Genomic DNA, 17637 nt, shown 5'->3' with positions numbered 1-17637 from the left:
AAGAAACTGTGGAAGGGTTTTTAGGTGCTGTTTGAGGAAACTTGTAAATTGATGTGGCATTATTCTTATTTAAAAAAGGATTATCAAACAATGTCGAAACATTTTGGTCGTTTACTTAGGGGGTCCCGTTACTGGATTGTAGAAGGAGCATGCTTTTTGTGTGAAATATCTGAACTACTTCCTTATATGAAGCACTGCTTTGTAAACAAATAGTACTTAATACTTAATTCAAACCTTACTATTATTGTTACACATAGTACGAATATAGTTTTGCTCGGTCTTCAGAGAGACCAACCACCCACATAGGTCATAAAGGAACGACTTCACATAGTACGAATATGTGTAAGTAGAATCGAGTTTTAAGTTTAATTTCGAAGTTGGTAGAATATTGGGAAAGTAATATTAAAATTGCGAGTGAAACCTTGTGGTACAGAAAGTACTGAAGTTGTACAAAATTTCTTTTATTTGCATAACCGCAAAACTGATCGATATTAAAATTTTGTGGTTGTAGAATAATTTACTTAATTAATTTTGAATTTAGTTACTCAAACATGAAACGGTACTTTCTAGAAATATTGGCATATTTCGCTAAATTAGTGTTTGTTTCTGCGTGTTATTTCCTCAAGGAAATTGTTTCAATAACTGCAGCTACATACAAACAATAAAAATAATTGTAAGGATTTCTACCAATTGTAAATAATAAGAATAACAAACTGATAAATGCATGACACTGTTAATTATTTTTATATCTTTACATACTTTTACTGATAAAAAGTCTGATACATACAAATGTGTTTCATGTCTGGAAATTGTGAAATTTAAATTAATACAATTAGTGTTTCCTTTTGAAACAAAAGGTGATTCGGTGTGGAACGTAACACCGTCTCTGTACTGAAGCCGTAATAGAATTAAATTGTATTCAGACTTGGTCAAAAACCGGACTATTTTAAATGTAATATACAGCAGTCTTTTATGAGTCTTCAGTGTTTGGCATTGAAAAGGGGGATGAGAAGAGCATGCATGCAGCAGAAATGGGATTGTTGAGATGGATGTGCATGGTGACTATGAAGGATAAAATGAGAAATGAGTATATCAGAGGCAGTCTGAAATAGCGCCGGTAATACAAAGGTATTAAGGTACAGTGTGTTAAATGTGAATATGGATGGACGAACAGGGCAAAGGTAGACCAATGACATGAATAAGAAGGGAATCGATGTTAGAAATACGGCTCCGACAGGAATGAAAATAGCAAGCATATAGCACCGACTCTAACTAACTTGGAAACAGAGCAAGAAGAAGAGTCTTTAATAAAAGTTCGAAAGCTACGAGTAAATGCAATACTTTTGGGTTTACGATATAGCATGACTGTATCACCTTCCATAATATGTACAAAATATTATCGTCACTAATTTCAAATACAGACTGGTGTCCTATCTTATCGCTATCGATAATTCCAAGTCCATATCAACGTTGTTCATGATATTAAACTTGCATGAGCACTATTGATCTATTTCTATATTGTATCAGAGGCCGTTTATTCTGCATGTACGGGGAATGCGTTCCCATGTTTCTATGCATGTGCGTTCATGCGTGTTGAAGATTGCAATTCTATTGTTCTTGAATATGGCGTTTTGTCAACGTCAGTGCTCATCTGTGTGAAGTACCTTCTATGAAGGCTGACAGGATTATCCTCTTCAAGCATGACTGTTGATTTAGTATCTTAAGTTACATATGTCTAAAAGCAATCATAATTTAGATCGCTTGCCCTGCTTGTCTTTTTGTCAATGCCAATTTCATCATCGGAATTGGAGGATTCCGAATCAATGAGTTTGGCTTCACCATACATGGGACGAATATGTCCAAAAGTCAATGTACCTACCCTAAAATGGATCCGTACTATTGAAAGACTTAACCTAGCTAAAACAGACTTTACTTTGGCTCCTTTCATAACAATTTGCATGGTCTATAACAGTAAAACAGTAGATTCGAGCCCACGCCATCGTTTTCTATGCCAATAACTCGCTGAACTTTTATCGATACATAGATCTTATTCAGAGACAATTGAACGGGTATCGTGCTGTTTATTAGGTCGTTCGATAAAATGTTGCTGTAATAAATACTTTAGGTATCGATTAAAGCAAAGCTGGGTTTAAAACGATTGTTTCCATGGGTATAAGTATAACGAGTACCGATTTAACAATTGCTTTAGAATTTTGAAACAATAGGCGGATCAAAGGACCACATTGAGTAGTCTTATTGAATATGTTTTCTGCGGTTGGAAACAATAAATTTTTGCCTTTCCCTGTATATACTTTTTTAAAGGTTTGGATAAATAAATATGTCACGCACAATCACAAAGCACCTCCATCTGCGTTCACAGACGCGCATTGCGTCAATAAAAAAAAAAGAAATTCGTAACAATGCCGTGCCAGGTTGTTACGTAAAATTTTCGCAATATTCGTGAGCAAACAAAATTTATTCCCCACTCGTGAAATTGCATTGTATGAATTCGCAAAGTTACGGGGCTTAATTGCATTTTTTTAAATCGCTGAATATCTTTACTGCATGCTTTGTATCCATTGTTTTAAGTTCCATTCAATTAATGGAAATTACTTCTTCAGTCACATTTATTCCCTGTCTTAAAGCATTTTCCTACATAATGATTTATATTATCTGTCAATTATAAACTTACTTATTGAGAGACAATAGCTGACCTAGATATTATTATGGATAAGGCGTGGAAACCAGTTCCAAAATCGTGACTGATATAACCCGAATATCTAAAGCGAAATACTGTTTCGAATAATAGATGACTGCTTTATGACTTGCTATAGAATTTAATATGTATGTGCTACTAATTTATTTTGCATTGCGAAAGCCTCTGTACATTCGAACTGCTAAAATCCTGTGATTTGATTATTTTGCTTGTTAAAACTAAGCACTAAACGAGCTTCTATTCTGAGCTTATTAATTGCCTGAGTAAACTGAGGTCTCAATCAGCCGATAACTCTGCGAAAATACCAAACAAATTGCCATTTAATACAAAAACTTTGCGCTAACCATCCGTTGTTTTAGCACCTTGTTCCGTGCGAACTTTCCGGGGCGGACTCCATTCACCATGTTCACAGTTACTTCCCATGGTCCCGTTCGCAGCATCGTCATTAGTTAATTACTGCAACCTGACCTTTGATGCGGTGTGACAGATCAAGATGAAATCCAGAAAGTTATTTGCATTCGTTCGTTTGTTGTTCGGAAGTAGGACTTTCTTGAAAACTTTTTGGAGAGCTATTTTTGCATCCCAGGCTGCGGAATTGTTCGAAAGAGTTACCGCGGCCCTAGTACCAAAAAGGCCTACAAAGTAAGGAACATGATGGGTTTTAGTCAGTAAGAGTCTGACACTCCTCACCGCTGCTAACCTACAGCGGGAGGAGACATTTGATGATTTCCAATCAGAAAAAATGGCTATTTTTGCATTACGATTCTCGATCTCCAAAACTTTAAACTATGTCGTTTATTTTATTATCAGGTCTTCCAAATGTCTCTATCTATATCTATGATCTACATAACACAGGAACGGTTTACTCGACATTACTATAAAGAGGTAATGGACACAAAGGCCAGTTGTTCCTCCTTCTATGATTGCCACTTACGAGCGTCCGGTGTCACTCCCTTCGTGTATGTATGCAATATGGGAACCGCCTTTTGTAATATGGTTTAGTGCGTTTCTACTGAATTTAGGGGCACATTCCTCAGGAATGTCTTCGGCATCTAGAGCACTTATCTGTTTAGTTTTTTTGAAGATTTTGGGGTTTCATCCAACGCCATGTGACCTGTAAAGGAAAAGATATGTGTTATTTTTTCGTTGCTAAAGAGTATGTATTGAGTCTCTTGCCAGTGGTTGTTCTTCATGAGACCCACTCCTTGGAACTATGCAACTAGCTTGACGTTGCGAAAGAACTTTTATAGGCCTTTTTGAAATTTAAAAGATATTAGTGTGAGTGATATGAATTTGGACGAATTTACGTCGCCTCGATCATGACATTCACACCCCAAGCAAACAGAATCAAAAGGAACATTCAAGTTTTACAATGCTTGTCCATTCTCGCAGACACGTAGTACTACTATCCTGATAAGAATCAACATATGACAGTCGTTGGACATGATTGCCACGATAACCCATTACCCTCAATTGATTCATGACTTTCGCTGGGTCATGAACAGCTCATTAATGGGGGTTTTTCTTTTGCTGCTGTCGTTTATCATGTATGAACTGACTTTCTATTGATATTATTATTAAATAGGAGAGTGGTATTTAGGTGTTTTAGAAATTAATGCTACAGTTTAAGGATAGTTGCACCATGTAACTGAAGCGATGAGGAATTTATTATAACCAGCTGTTTACGTGACCATTTTCAAAATACATCAATTTTCAGTCTCCATTTTCATTTTCAAATCGGCGATTTGACAACTGAAAATGGTTCGGTTATCGTTATAGTTAAATGTTGCAACCCACCGTAAGAGTATTGGCGTATTTTCTCTTAAGTCATTTTTGGTCCTTAGATCCGCTTTCCTACAAAAAGGATATTCATGAATGAACTACTGTTATTCCTAGAATTTTACAGTCTGGTAGACATCTGGCGTTCCTTACATTGTAGGAATATCCTCAATAAAACAAACACAGTCAGCTAAGACGTGACATCCTCCATGTGAATCTAAAACCGATTAAGATATGCTATCTGGGTTTGTAAAAATAACAATGGCTGACAATAATCTGGATTATTATTTATATCATTAAAGTATATTATGCTAATGTGCTTGGAACAATTCTTGGAATAATTTGATATTGGTATTTATGTATGTAAGTAGGTAATAATTTATCGTTGACAATGCCCTAAATTATACAATCCCTTCAGAAAGTTTTTCACGAAAATTAACTATTTTCATTGATCGCTGTGTATATAGTTTTAATTTAAAGTAGAATATTAAGGAAGCTATGTTACACTAGTTATTATATTCTACTATCCAAATGACAAAATCCATTTTCATATACCTAACCAAGTCAAAAACATACTAAAATACCAAATAATGATTCAAAGGCCACGCCAAACCCCCATCGATACAAAAAACCTCGCCAAAATAACCTTTTCGCCTTACATAAGTGAACCAAATACAGGTCTACACATTGTCTGTAAAGGGCATTAAGTATAGTCTACATCCCTATTATCCCTACTAATATAATAAATGCGAAAGTAACTCAGTCTGTCTGTTAAGCTTTCACGTCTAAACCACTGAACTGATTTTAATAAAATTTGGTACAGAGATAGAGTTGACCATGAGAAAGAACATAAGATAGTTTTTATCCCGGACTTTTGAAGAATTCTCTTGGAAACGCGATATAACTACGGCTTATTATATTCCTGGTGACTAATAACTTAAAAGTCGACAAATGTTGGCAGCAAATAAAATAACTTGCCAGCGATTAAATATTTTCGCGACTATTATAATATGTAAGGGTCAAAATTAAGGGTGTTATAAAAACTAAAAACTAGCAGCTGCGTTTGGGTAGCAAATAAACTATACCAGTCAATTGAAATATTAGGTGAGGAGCTATTTATAATGACTTGGCGACTAATAATGTTAGTTGGATGGCAAAGATAATATGTTACCAACTATTTCGTGCCGACTAAAAACCCAGTTTTAGGCTTCGCTTTGTGGATAGCTCTAAATATCAAAAGGAGTAGAATAAAAAGGAATAAGAGTTAATTATTAATATTGTGTATCATAATTTCATGAAAACGGCGGAAGGTGCGGTGGTATTATCTCACTTGGCGCACTATGAAGATGGTAGAATTTAATTTGGATTCATTTTATTTAGCATATTGCCATTTATAACCTTCAATTAAAAAAACATTGTATTAAAAATTGAAGTTAGTGACGAAAACGAATCGCTGCAAAACCGACTCCACGTAGTCTTGTTTGCTCTACCCCTAGAGTGCAATTCAAAACCGCGTAGGCGCGGAGGGGCGAGGCGGCCTGCGAGCTGAGGTGCAGGTAGTTTTAACGCTCGCCGCCGCGGCTGAGGCTGGCCGGCCCTGCCGGCCAGCAAGCCGAAGCTGCGGTGGTGAGCGTGAAAACCATCTGCGACTATAAGCTCGCATGGGACCGCCGGAGCCCCGCAGCGCCGGAGCCGTGACAGAAGTCATGCTTGCTGCATGTTGCATGCTTACTTCCATGCTATTCACCTATAATTTTGAAAATAGCAGCCGCAAAATATTTTTTCTTCATGCCATTTTAGACTTTATTTAAAGCTATTAAAAAGTCGCACAATATATTTATAATATGAGCTAGTTTATATTTATTCTTCATCCAAACAATTTTAAATAGAACCTGATTTGTATTATTTAGGAATGCCCATTTTCTATTTTATTGTCATCATTAAGTTTTCGCTTAGATATTAATTCAGTCGCCAAAAGAAAAACTTGATGCTAGTTTAAATTAAAACGGACCTCATAACTGATATATTAATATGCTACCTTTGATTTATTATGATACTCCTTTTTAGCTGCCAACCCATTATAAATGGTACCCACTCTATTATTTTTTAAAACCTATATTCGTTTTACTTAGTCGCCGCGTTAAATACATGCCTATAACTACTACTAACGAACTCTACGCGGGTGAAGCCGCGGGCGGAAGCTAGTTATTTGTATAGTCTACCTTATGACAGTACACACTGGTGGTTGAACTTCGACCCCTTCATAAGGTTTCCTAGAGGGGGACACACTGGTTTACGTAATACCATGACTCACGAATACTCACGATTCTGATAGTGACAGCTGTGCTGTATATTTTTGAATGTGTATGTAGATTGATATCGTGGTGGTTCGTAAATATTGTGCGGTTAGACGTAGGCTTGTTTGGGCTACGGTTTTGAGCGCATGCATATTTAAATTGCATGTTTTATCGCGGTGGTGCAGCACTATGATTTGTTTGTTTTTGTGAGCTGTTGCAATTTTGTATCTTTCATCCTTTATTAAAGGGTTGTTTTGTGAAGGTATGTATGTGTGTTGTTATATTAAGATGAAAAATTAGTTTTGACTGGTTTGAGGAGGTTAGATAGACAGTCGCTCCATGTAAAACTCTAGTACTCATCCGATTAGACTAGAAGCTGACCCTACAATGTTTGGAAAAAAGCTCGGGATATGATGGTTCAGTATTTTTGGAGTCTACGTTTCTTCTTTATTACATTAGTATAGATATGTTTACTGACAAGTATTTTGTGTAAAACAAGATGTTTATTGTTTGTATGGATGACTGAACTTGACCTTGGGGCTAGGTGTCGCAATTCTCTTGTCTTTCTACAAGATAATGAGACCTTCGCACACGTTCTGTCTCTGACTCATATCAATTAGAATTTACTGTGTCTAGACAGATTCGATGAAGATTATATGAAGTGAAACGTAAGAAAAACTGCAGGTCCTAAGAAGTTGGATGAGACTGAGAGATTTTGCAAAAAAATAATTAAGTTAAGTATCTTTTACCACGAAATACACAATAATAAAACATAGGAAGTGGTCAAGGGTGTGCGTTTTGGGGGCTGTCTTTGTGTATTTTTTTTGGCGTTCAAAAAGTCCTGATTTTCAGTCTGGTTTGATTAAATGGTTTAGATTTTATCTAACTTCAGCTATAATTTCAAAAACGAATCGCGTATTCAAAGACCTAAAAAAAAAACTATCAAATCTAAGACGTTTCTTTACAATGAAATCCCACACACAAGTCCTCAAGTGACCACAAGACATAAAAATCAAAGGTTCATACCATGGATTAATCGTCACACTTCACGGGTCAACGGCCTCCTAATCGCATCATCGCGGGTCCTTGACCTCGAATGTCTGCGCAGTGGTCCGAGTTTGGGCTGGTACTGCTGCAGAATAGTAAGTTTTGCACAGGTGGGTAGAAGGATATAGGAGTAAGGAGTGGTGGAAAAGTTTCCATCGAAGCTTTATCGTTTAAAAAAAGTTGGTCTCGCAGTTGGTAGTCTTTCTATGGATGTAAATAGGTGTCATAGGTGCTTTTAGGAGAAAGATAAGTAGGTAGTTATTTATGTTTGTAATTGTAACGAATTTCTGTATCAAGGATGATATTCTATCTGGGTACCTACTCGAACAAGTTGACTCAGGACGCAGGTGAAGCTGCGGGATACAGTAGCTAACTAATTTGAGATAACATAACCCGGCAGTCGGGTAAAAGAATAAACTGTCGGATTGAAAATCTCGAAGTCGGATAAAAGTTGCAGTTTAGAAAAGCAGCAGGTTCGAAGACCCAAGTGCAAGTTTTGATATGATAAGCATGTACATAATGTATGTTACAAGGAAATATTTCAGAGTTATTTGATCATAAATAGCTCAATATTTTCCTTGTGCATTTTAACTAACTTTATCAAATACTTTTTTGGATAGGTTTTCCACCTTGATAACAACTTATTTTAACATTTTCAATCTTTTATTCACCTACTTAGGTAGCGTAGGTAAAGTATTCTATCACTTTGTTATTGTAATATCTAGTATAAAAATCTAATAAATCAAGTAGGCTGTGTCTGTCTATACGTCGTCTTTTCTAGTTTTCTAGACAAATACATAATACTTGTCTGCATTGCACAGTGATTCACGTTCCATACAAAGGCGGCCATAAATACGAAACTCACAAATACTTTTAATTCATTTATTTTACACGTTGAAAAATGTTAAGAAAAGTGTAAATTATTAAAATTATAACATAACCACATTCATTTAAAAAAAATATCATTCTATTTAGGTGTAAAAATGTCTCGCAGTAATTTTGTTTTAGACGATAAACCTAAAACATGTCATACTGCGACTTTTAATGAAAAATCTTTATAAATAATGGTTATTTATATTAAAAACAACCATAAAAGAATAAAATAAAACAGCAAAAATACATGAACAACCTTTTTTGCAAATACACACAAAACACAAAATATACCAGAATACATTCAAGCTCAAAAGTATTTACTACAAACAGATAACAAATCTAGAACATATTTTGATAGCACACCTTTTGTTTTTGACAAGTAACTTTCGTAAACCTGTTGGGAAGGGATCTGAATGAAGAAGTTGATGGTTCAACTTTGTCAGACTTCTGAGACACATGTAACTCAATTCGCTTTACATCAATATTTTCAACTACATTCAGCCAATCTGAATATTTCTCTATAAACTTAGACCTACTACGATTTGATTTTGCCCAATAATGAGAAATTCGTTTACATACATTCATAATTTTATTACTTAAAGTCTCTAGTTTGATATTTATGATGTCATCCGAAAGGCACGATGTTTCGGTCAAAGTATTCAGGACATGTTGCATTTTTCATTTGGACTACCCTCTTTAGAGTGCCAAATGTCAAAAATAGTCGTCCTCGAAACAGAACATTTGAAAGCTTTACCTAAAACAACATGAAACCTGAACTTAAAATATAAAGTTTTTTTAATACTATGGACATGCATACTTTGACACTCCTTTAACCCAAGAAGGAGCAGAAAGATGCAGATGAAACTTATATGGTTTTATAAGAACATCCTCTTTATTCGAAAAACAATTGCCTCAAGTGCAGCACTGAGCAGCAAAAAGTTATAGGTCCAAATGAAATCAAAGTATACCAAAAAAATCTACAAAAACGCTACCTTCAATAAAAAAATAAAATAAAACATTAAACGCATTAAAAAAAATAAAAAAGTAGTTGATAATAGAAGTACATATCTTGGTCTTGGACCTCCATACTATCACCATACGTAAACACTTGATTTGGAATAGTGACACTCAAAAACAAAGTGTTAAGTTTTGATGACTCACACGTTGCGATAATTAGACTCGAGATGCGCTAACTTCCGATGCACAAAAGTGGTTAATACGTTGACCTTATGACACGGATATTTAGAGATTTTGGAAGCTTCTTAACTTGTTAATCACTTAGTAAGTAGATCTAATGGGGATAAGCTAATGACATTTTTCGATTTATGGCCTTAGAGTGAATCACTGTGCATTGCGGCAAAATACCGATACCCTTAAGGCTGTAACTTTACGACCTGTTTACACCTCTATTATCAACATATCGATAAATTAAACTTTATAGACTTGATAATATATCGATACGCGTCACTGCCACAGGTATTTCTTGCAAAGTATTTAAATTAGTGTGTACTTATCATAATAGCATTATTTTGTATTATCGTAATTATCTTATGACGTCATCAAAGATATCCGTTTTTTTATCTATTAAGAATTAGAATAAGTTTTTAAAGTCCTTGTTAAAATAATGTGTATAAAAGTCCCGCAAAATTTTAATTAAATTCATGGTCTTAATAAGTCTATTAAGTTTGTTTGCTTGAACGCCCTAATCTTAGGAACCGATTTGCTTCAGCGAGTGCTTTCAGTGTTAGGTGGCCCATGAAAGCTACTTTTTATCCAGATGCGCGAATTAGTTCCCACGGGACGCAGGTGAAATTGCTGGCGGGAGAATTATTGTAATATAAAAACAGTAGTACTATGCTTATAATATTCAAGTATATTGACAATACCCTTCTCGCTGCTATTAAGAATTTAATGAAGGAATGTATTACAATGACATTCATAGGCAGTGAGTTAATAACAATATCGGTACCAAGCCATTACCTACATACTTATTGTACAACTTTAAACTCGTATTCTAGTCAATTACTATTTCATAGTTACTTTACCACCACTACTTTATTTAACCGACTTCCAAAAGAGGTATAAATATACACTCTGACTTCTAAAGCCGTGTCTTACTAAAATAATATTTGTCTGTTTCTAGGTGATTTTTAACTAATTGATGTATTGTTCACGTTTCATTTTTCAGTTCTCATAATTTCATCCCTCACGCAATACTTAATCCTCTTTTGAGACTACCGCTCCCTAATCGACCATTGTTTTTCTTTCTTTATAGATGAATTTTCTTTCTTTACGCATAATAAATTATACTGTCATCTCGTCTGCCTTGAATTTCATCAATATTATTTGTTCGAGTGTTTTCCAAATTATTCTCGTTGCTAGGTTCTGCCAGCGGTTTCACTCGCGTCCCGATAAAAACTAATAGTCTATATCCTTTCGCAGATTTACCAGGTAGACAGAGTTACTTTCACAGTTATTAAATTAGTATGAGATTCATTTTGTTTCTAAGAATAATGTTGTCTTGATATTATTTCCTATAGTTTACTACGCGGAATATCGCACAAATAATCATCTAATGAGCATGTTCAATAAATATGTCGTCGTCTCTGATTCATGCTCGAATGAGTCATTTTTATTATCTGGTCACATACATTATGTACTTTACCTCTTTGTGGGATTGCGCACAAAGAATATGTAAATACAGAATTAATTTGCAAACAACTAAATGTAAATTATATAAGGCCCTTATAAAAATATAAAGAAAAAACTAAATGATACTGTCAACCCTACGTTAATGCGAAGCTGTCAAAACTTTTGATAGACGAAATATGAAAATATAGTAATAAGTATTATGACATAGATTCTGTAGTCGTCATCGCCCTACCTTTATCATAATTTGTTATTTAGGATCGGCGCAGCATGTCTTCTTCCATACCTTCCTATCTAACGTCATCTCACAATTTGCAGTCATAGATTCTACATCCTCCGAGCCTTTTTCCCAATCATGTTGGGGTCGGCTTCCAGTCTAACCGGATTCAGCTGAGTACCAGTGCTTTACAAGGAGCGACTGCCTATCTGACCTCCTCAACCCAGTTACCCGGGCAACCCGATAGCCCTTGGTTAGACTGGTGTCAGACTTACTGGCTTCTGACTACCCGTAACGACTGCCAAGGATGTTCAATGACAGCCGGGACCTACAGTTTAACGTGCCATCCGAAACACAGCCAATGTTGTCTAAGATATACTTAGAAAGTACATACAAACTTAGAAAAGTTGCATTGGTACTTGCCTGACTTGGGATCGAACCCGCGCCCTCATACTTGAGAGGTTGGTCCTTTACCCACTAGGCCACCACGACTTTTTCATAGATTCTACAATATCAAATATACATCAGAAACAAAATATTCAATTTCTATAAAATATCCACTTTCTATGTAAATGTCCTCGTTATTTTTTCATTTTTTACAAAGGGGACTTTCTCTCAATGTCCTTTTCCAAAATAATTGAAAGAAGGAAGTCATTCTGGCTTCTTGTAGAATAATTGCTTTTTATGTTTCCTTATTTGTCTTACACCATGAGTACTATAATTTAGGATATCCTGATAATTTGAATATTTATTACAGGAAGCTTTTCTGGTTAAGGAAAGTCTAATTGAAGTAGTTCTTTCAAAATAAGTAGCCTACTTGAGTTTTTTCGTAAGATACAATTTATCTTCTATTCTTATTCGTGGAAGTCTGGGGTCAATTTCACAGCAAGCTTTTTTCTTATTTCGCAAACTTTTTCACGCTTTTATCCGCATCTTGAAGAAACTTTGCCTTTTGATAAAAAGCTATGTATTCCAACCATTTATATTCTCGTTTTATTCATATAACTATTTTCATGTATATTGGTACAGCCGTTTTTCTTTGAAAACCTGACACACATTGTTAAATCCTTGCTAATATTATAAAATGCGAAACTGCTTGTCTGTCTCTATCAGAACTAAACTGCTGTAGCGATTTAATTGAAATATGAAAGAACGTGGTTTTTTTTACTCGGTAGGAGGAATTGGTATTTACAGGACGTGGGTGAAACCCACAGCCAATTTCTAATATCAATTTTACATAATCAACAAAATACCTTCTTCTTTACCTTTTACGATCATTCTTAAAATATTAGGTACGTCTATTCAGTTCCAACATGGTGGTATAGAAATGAGTCAACCGAATTCGGAGGCCCATCTGTTTAAACAATCGCTAAGTATGTGGTCTCGGCACGGAATATTGTAAGTTACGATTGACTGCTGCCTTGGTAATTTACTGTATGTGCTGTGTGTATTAAGTTTTGTGTAATCAAGTTTATTAAAAAGGTAGAAGAATTATGTTGTTACACGAAATTCATAGTAATAGAGTTTTGTTAGTCATTCATCGTCTGCCAACCCTCTTTTCCCAACAATGATGGGGTCGGCTTTCAGTCTTCGCTGAGTACCAGTGTTTTACAAGGAGCGACTGCCTATCTGACCTCTTCAACTCAGACCCGGTTACCCATCCAAGTCGATCCCTTGTAGGTATTGTTGATCTTACTTTAAAGGTAGAATTCCGTGGATAGCGGCTACGACAGCCGCGCGCGGCTTACGACAGTCGTCGGCCGCGCGCGACAATAGTCAACCTATGAAAATGTATGGCACCGTTGCCGAGGTCCGCGATAGACGCGCGCGGCCGACGAATTTCGTAAGCCGCGCGCGGCCGTATGCATCTCAACATGGTCTAGCGCTTAGTAACATCTATATAATTTTAGTAAAACCAGAATTGAATTGTTTTTTATTTAGTCGGCAAAACTTCCTTTTGTTTTCATTACAATACAAATGCTTTTGAATCAGTATTGGGTAGTATCCTTCATCATTTCCATTTTAAAAATAGGGTCGATTGGTAATCTATTTTCATAATACAGCCACAGCAATACGTCATCCTCTTCTTCTTCAAGGATATCAATTAGCACTTCGACTAGAGGGAACGGACGAACAAAATCTACTAATTTCAACACAATGCCGCGCGCGGCTTACGAAATTCGTCGGCCGCGCGCGACTGTCGCGAGCCTCGGCAGCGGCGCCATACATTTTCATAGGTTGACTATTGTCGCGCGAGGCCGACGACTGTCGTAAGCCGCGCGCGGCTGCGTAAGCCGCGACCCACGGAATTCTACCTTTAATATACATATTTCCATATCTATTTCACCCGTTAATAAATGTAGCATAATAATGCCCTGTATTCAGAAGATTTACATCGAAGTTTTAATGATCTCCTTCTTTCAAATCAAGATAATTTCTTACGTAGGTTTTCTTAACAAAATACATATATAATAGTACGTTCAAGTGCGGCCTTCAAGTGTATGTGGTCATATTCCGTTCCGCCATGGCCTTGGATCGGTCATGGTATAAAAATCTGCCGTATCTAATTCTTACAACTAACGTAGGGTGATTCATGCTCATATCTTGACTAGTTTTCATTCAGTAATTCTTCAATTATATAATTTTCCACATATACTAGCTTCCGCCAGAGGTTTTACTAACGTCCCGTGAGAAATTCGCGCACCTGGATAAAAAGTGACCTTTAACCTTCCTCGATCAATGCCTAAAATGTTAAATATTTTTAAGTTTTTTTGCTGGCGCCATTTAATCAAACTATTATATTTTACAGCAATATTGTCGTAATTCACAGAAACCAAACTGATATGATAAGATAATAATTTAGTAACTGCTACATAGATTCTATTTTTACCAAAGTTATCCGCTTTGGTATTTTATTAACCTGTGACTGAAACCAAAAAACTAGTTGTTTCAAGATTTGAAATCATTGTTTTCCCGACGTTTTACCCGCGTCCCGAAACAACTTCTTCCCGTACCCAGGGCAAATTCGGGAATAATGTAGCTATGTTAGTTGTGAAAGAATTTTTCAAATCGGTTCGAGTAATTTCGAGTCCAAGGATGATACAAACAAAGTAGAAAAATTACTCTAAAATATTGTATTAGTAAAGATATAAAAAGTAATGTCACAAAATATGTACTCTCAAAATGATCCAAAAATACTAAATTGGTAGGAACTTGACAAACTATGTCAAACTACACTTCCGGACAAAATAATGGGCACAGGTCAACTTTCAATTAAACTGTCAGGGTTATCGACATCAACAAATTAATTAATTAACTGTTTTGTTAAACATTTTTTTTCGGCGATTGACCTATTAATTGATTAATGTTAACTTTTATTGTATGTAATCAAATTATATTTAGTGACTGAATCGATTATCAAAATTGTACGTGAAGAATTGTTTCACATAATTGAGTAGGTAAATTGATTTGTTACCATTATTGGATTTAGTGTGGTTATTAATTTTCCTCTATAGATTATGTAAAATGACATTATTATAATAGTTAATGTTTGTTTTTCTGAGGTTTAACGTCATAGGATAATTAAGGATGATGTTGCTACGTGGTTTTGTCGCAATTTAGCCTCATATCAGCTTATACCTAACATTTCGTTGTCCTTATAATATCTAATGATAAAGATAACTTTACTAACTTGTAAAAAAATAACTTCGTTCGTAATGCGTTCCATTGAATAAATGTCATTAATCATATCATAAACTTACCCTTACGAAAGACAAAAGTTTTTTGAACACTTAAACAAAAACTTCTCTATATGTATCAAATGTTCTAATATACCAACGGTCACAAACGCTATCTTAGTGAACAACAATAAGTTAGTTGTACCGATGACCTTGCTTCCACATTTCGTCGGAAACAGAGCATGTACACATTAACATTATTTATTTGATGCACGCAATTAAAACCCGCTACTAATTATATTGTACGTAAAAACTGTGATGTAACACGGAAAGAGGTATATTGCATACTATAATTTTGTGTAGAGTTTTAACACAATACTAATATACTTATCGATATCGATTGTTACAAATTGCAACGTCAGTATCTTTGCAGTTATAATGAGAAGACAAAAAGTTTCGACTATAGGATGTCCTATTGTAAACACTTTTATATCTATTGAAACGTCTAATGTTTACATATAAATTGATATTAGTCGACTAAAAGTTACACATCTGTAGCATCAATATAAAAAAAAACTTTATTTGTGAGCTACGTTAACCATAGTTCAAAACTGTTTAAAAAAAAATTAGTAGGTATTTCTTAATGCGTATGACGTCTGTAGATCATCTTAGCCTACACGATTTGCTTATTAACTTAGTATGCACCTGTTCTTACCTCTTATCACACGGCGTCAAATAATCCTCAGAATGTCCTCTTATCTAGGTCTAATCCTTTTTATCAGTATTTTACAAAATTATGACTACATCTTATAATCTTTACATCACGACAGTTATATCACTGGTGAGTAATATAGTTGCGCCAATCGCAACTGTTAATAAACACTCAATTGTTTGATTGTCCGTGTTTCTCTTCTATCGTTAGATAGATATCCGTATGTCTCTCTAGTTATGTATGTTATATCACTTTAATGTAGTCTTATCAATATTTCACCAAAGTATTGGTTTAAAACTGCCAATTCTGTAATAAGAAGTTAAATGTTAAGAAAAATATTAAGCGATACTTCCCCGAGACAATGAATCAAGGACTGAACCTATACTCGACACGTGTTTCGCCCCTCCACATCTTCAGGAGATGTTGACTCGTCGACCACTCGGGTGCAAAACACTTCACGGGAAATATTTTTCCTAACATTTTATATCATGGATTTCCGCAAAGTAACACCAGATACCATAATTTACCTTTAAAAAACGTTTTCTAGAAGAGTATTGCATAAGAAAGAGAGTTGTCATCAAGTGTGATATAGATAGATTTTATCTCAATATCGTGTTCGACCTATATCCTCAAAGTCCCGTCATTGTAGATGTCTTATCACGGAAACGATGATACAAGAAAGATCTTTATCAGCATCCTGACGTCACATCATCCACATATCTTAGCCAACTGACTTCTGAGTATAAACAAACATGATTTTTATAAAGCTGTTTATGCAAGTTCTGCAGTGAATCTGCATTACCATAAATACTTATGTCGTGTACTTGAACAGCCACAAAAAGGTTCGTCGAGGCCAATAATTCCTTGCTTTGCGGAACGTAAAGTTATATCTTTTGTGTGTGTTCGGAAGTTCGTTGCCATATGGTTATTTGAGAGGATAGAGGAAGGTTATATAGGCAGAAAGTTTGATTTAGTTTGCAAACAATGCTATGCATGACAATGAAACGGCGAAATTTATTTATAAACTTTAATTTTGTTGTTTCTACATTTGTTTGGAAGGCCACGGGGAAAAAAAGTAAAGGCGCATAAATTAACAAAATTATAAAAAAAAAACCTTTTCAAATGCACACAGAAACACTATCGGTTAAACTTGTAAAACCCCTCTTTTTCTCCAGTACCTACTTAAAAAAACAGGTTAAAAACCTTAGCTTACATCAAAGTTTTTGTGATCAAGCTGTCAAGATCTATGTAACACATGTTTAATCAGTGACTCAGATCGTTCAGTATAAAATTAACTATGAATTCATATGAAGTCATCTTTATGGTGTTTCTTTGAGTAGGAGGTGTAAATATATCCTATGGTAACATTTCACATGTTTTAAAACGAGGTTTGTAACTTAATACCCGAAATCCTACACCTTAATTACGCCCCCACCGAACCCCAGAATACTTACCCTAGGTACACAAATTAAAAACATTTTTGCCTACATTACTGACTCATATTTTCAATCGATTCATTTCAGTGACAACCCTAGCCCTTCCTTTTGCCGCTCTCGAGTAAAGCGCGTAAAAATGCCTACAATTTTCTGGCCCGCAGTGTAAAGACCGAAACTTGTAATTAATTTTACAGACCGTTAAATTAAAATTATGTGGTTTGTATGTTAATAGTA

At 35.2% G+C, this 17637-nt stretch overlaps 1 protein-coding gene across 1 annotated transcript in view; it reads left to right on the top strand.

Annotated features, from left to right (window-relative positions):
- The window catches only part of LOC110379742 (plastin-3), a 53965-nt gene that overhangs the window by 18829 nt on the left and 17499 nt on the right, over positions 1-17637 (top strand). The gene's annotated exons all lie outside the window — the stretch shown is intronic.

This window comes from Helicoverpa armigera, chromosome 26, assembly GCF_030705265.1.
Source record: "Helicoverpa armigera isolate CAAS_96S chromosome 26, ASM3070526v1, whole genome shotgun sequence".
Lineage (NCBI taxonomy): Eukaryota > Metazoa > Arthropoda > Insecta > Lepidoptera > Noctuidae > Helicoverpa > Helicoverpa armigera.
Note: the sequence above shows the minus strand (reverse complement) of the source record. Positions and strands in the feature narration are given on the sequence as shown.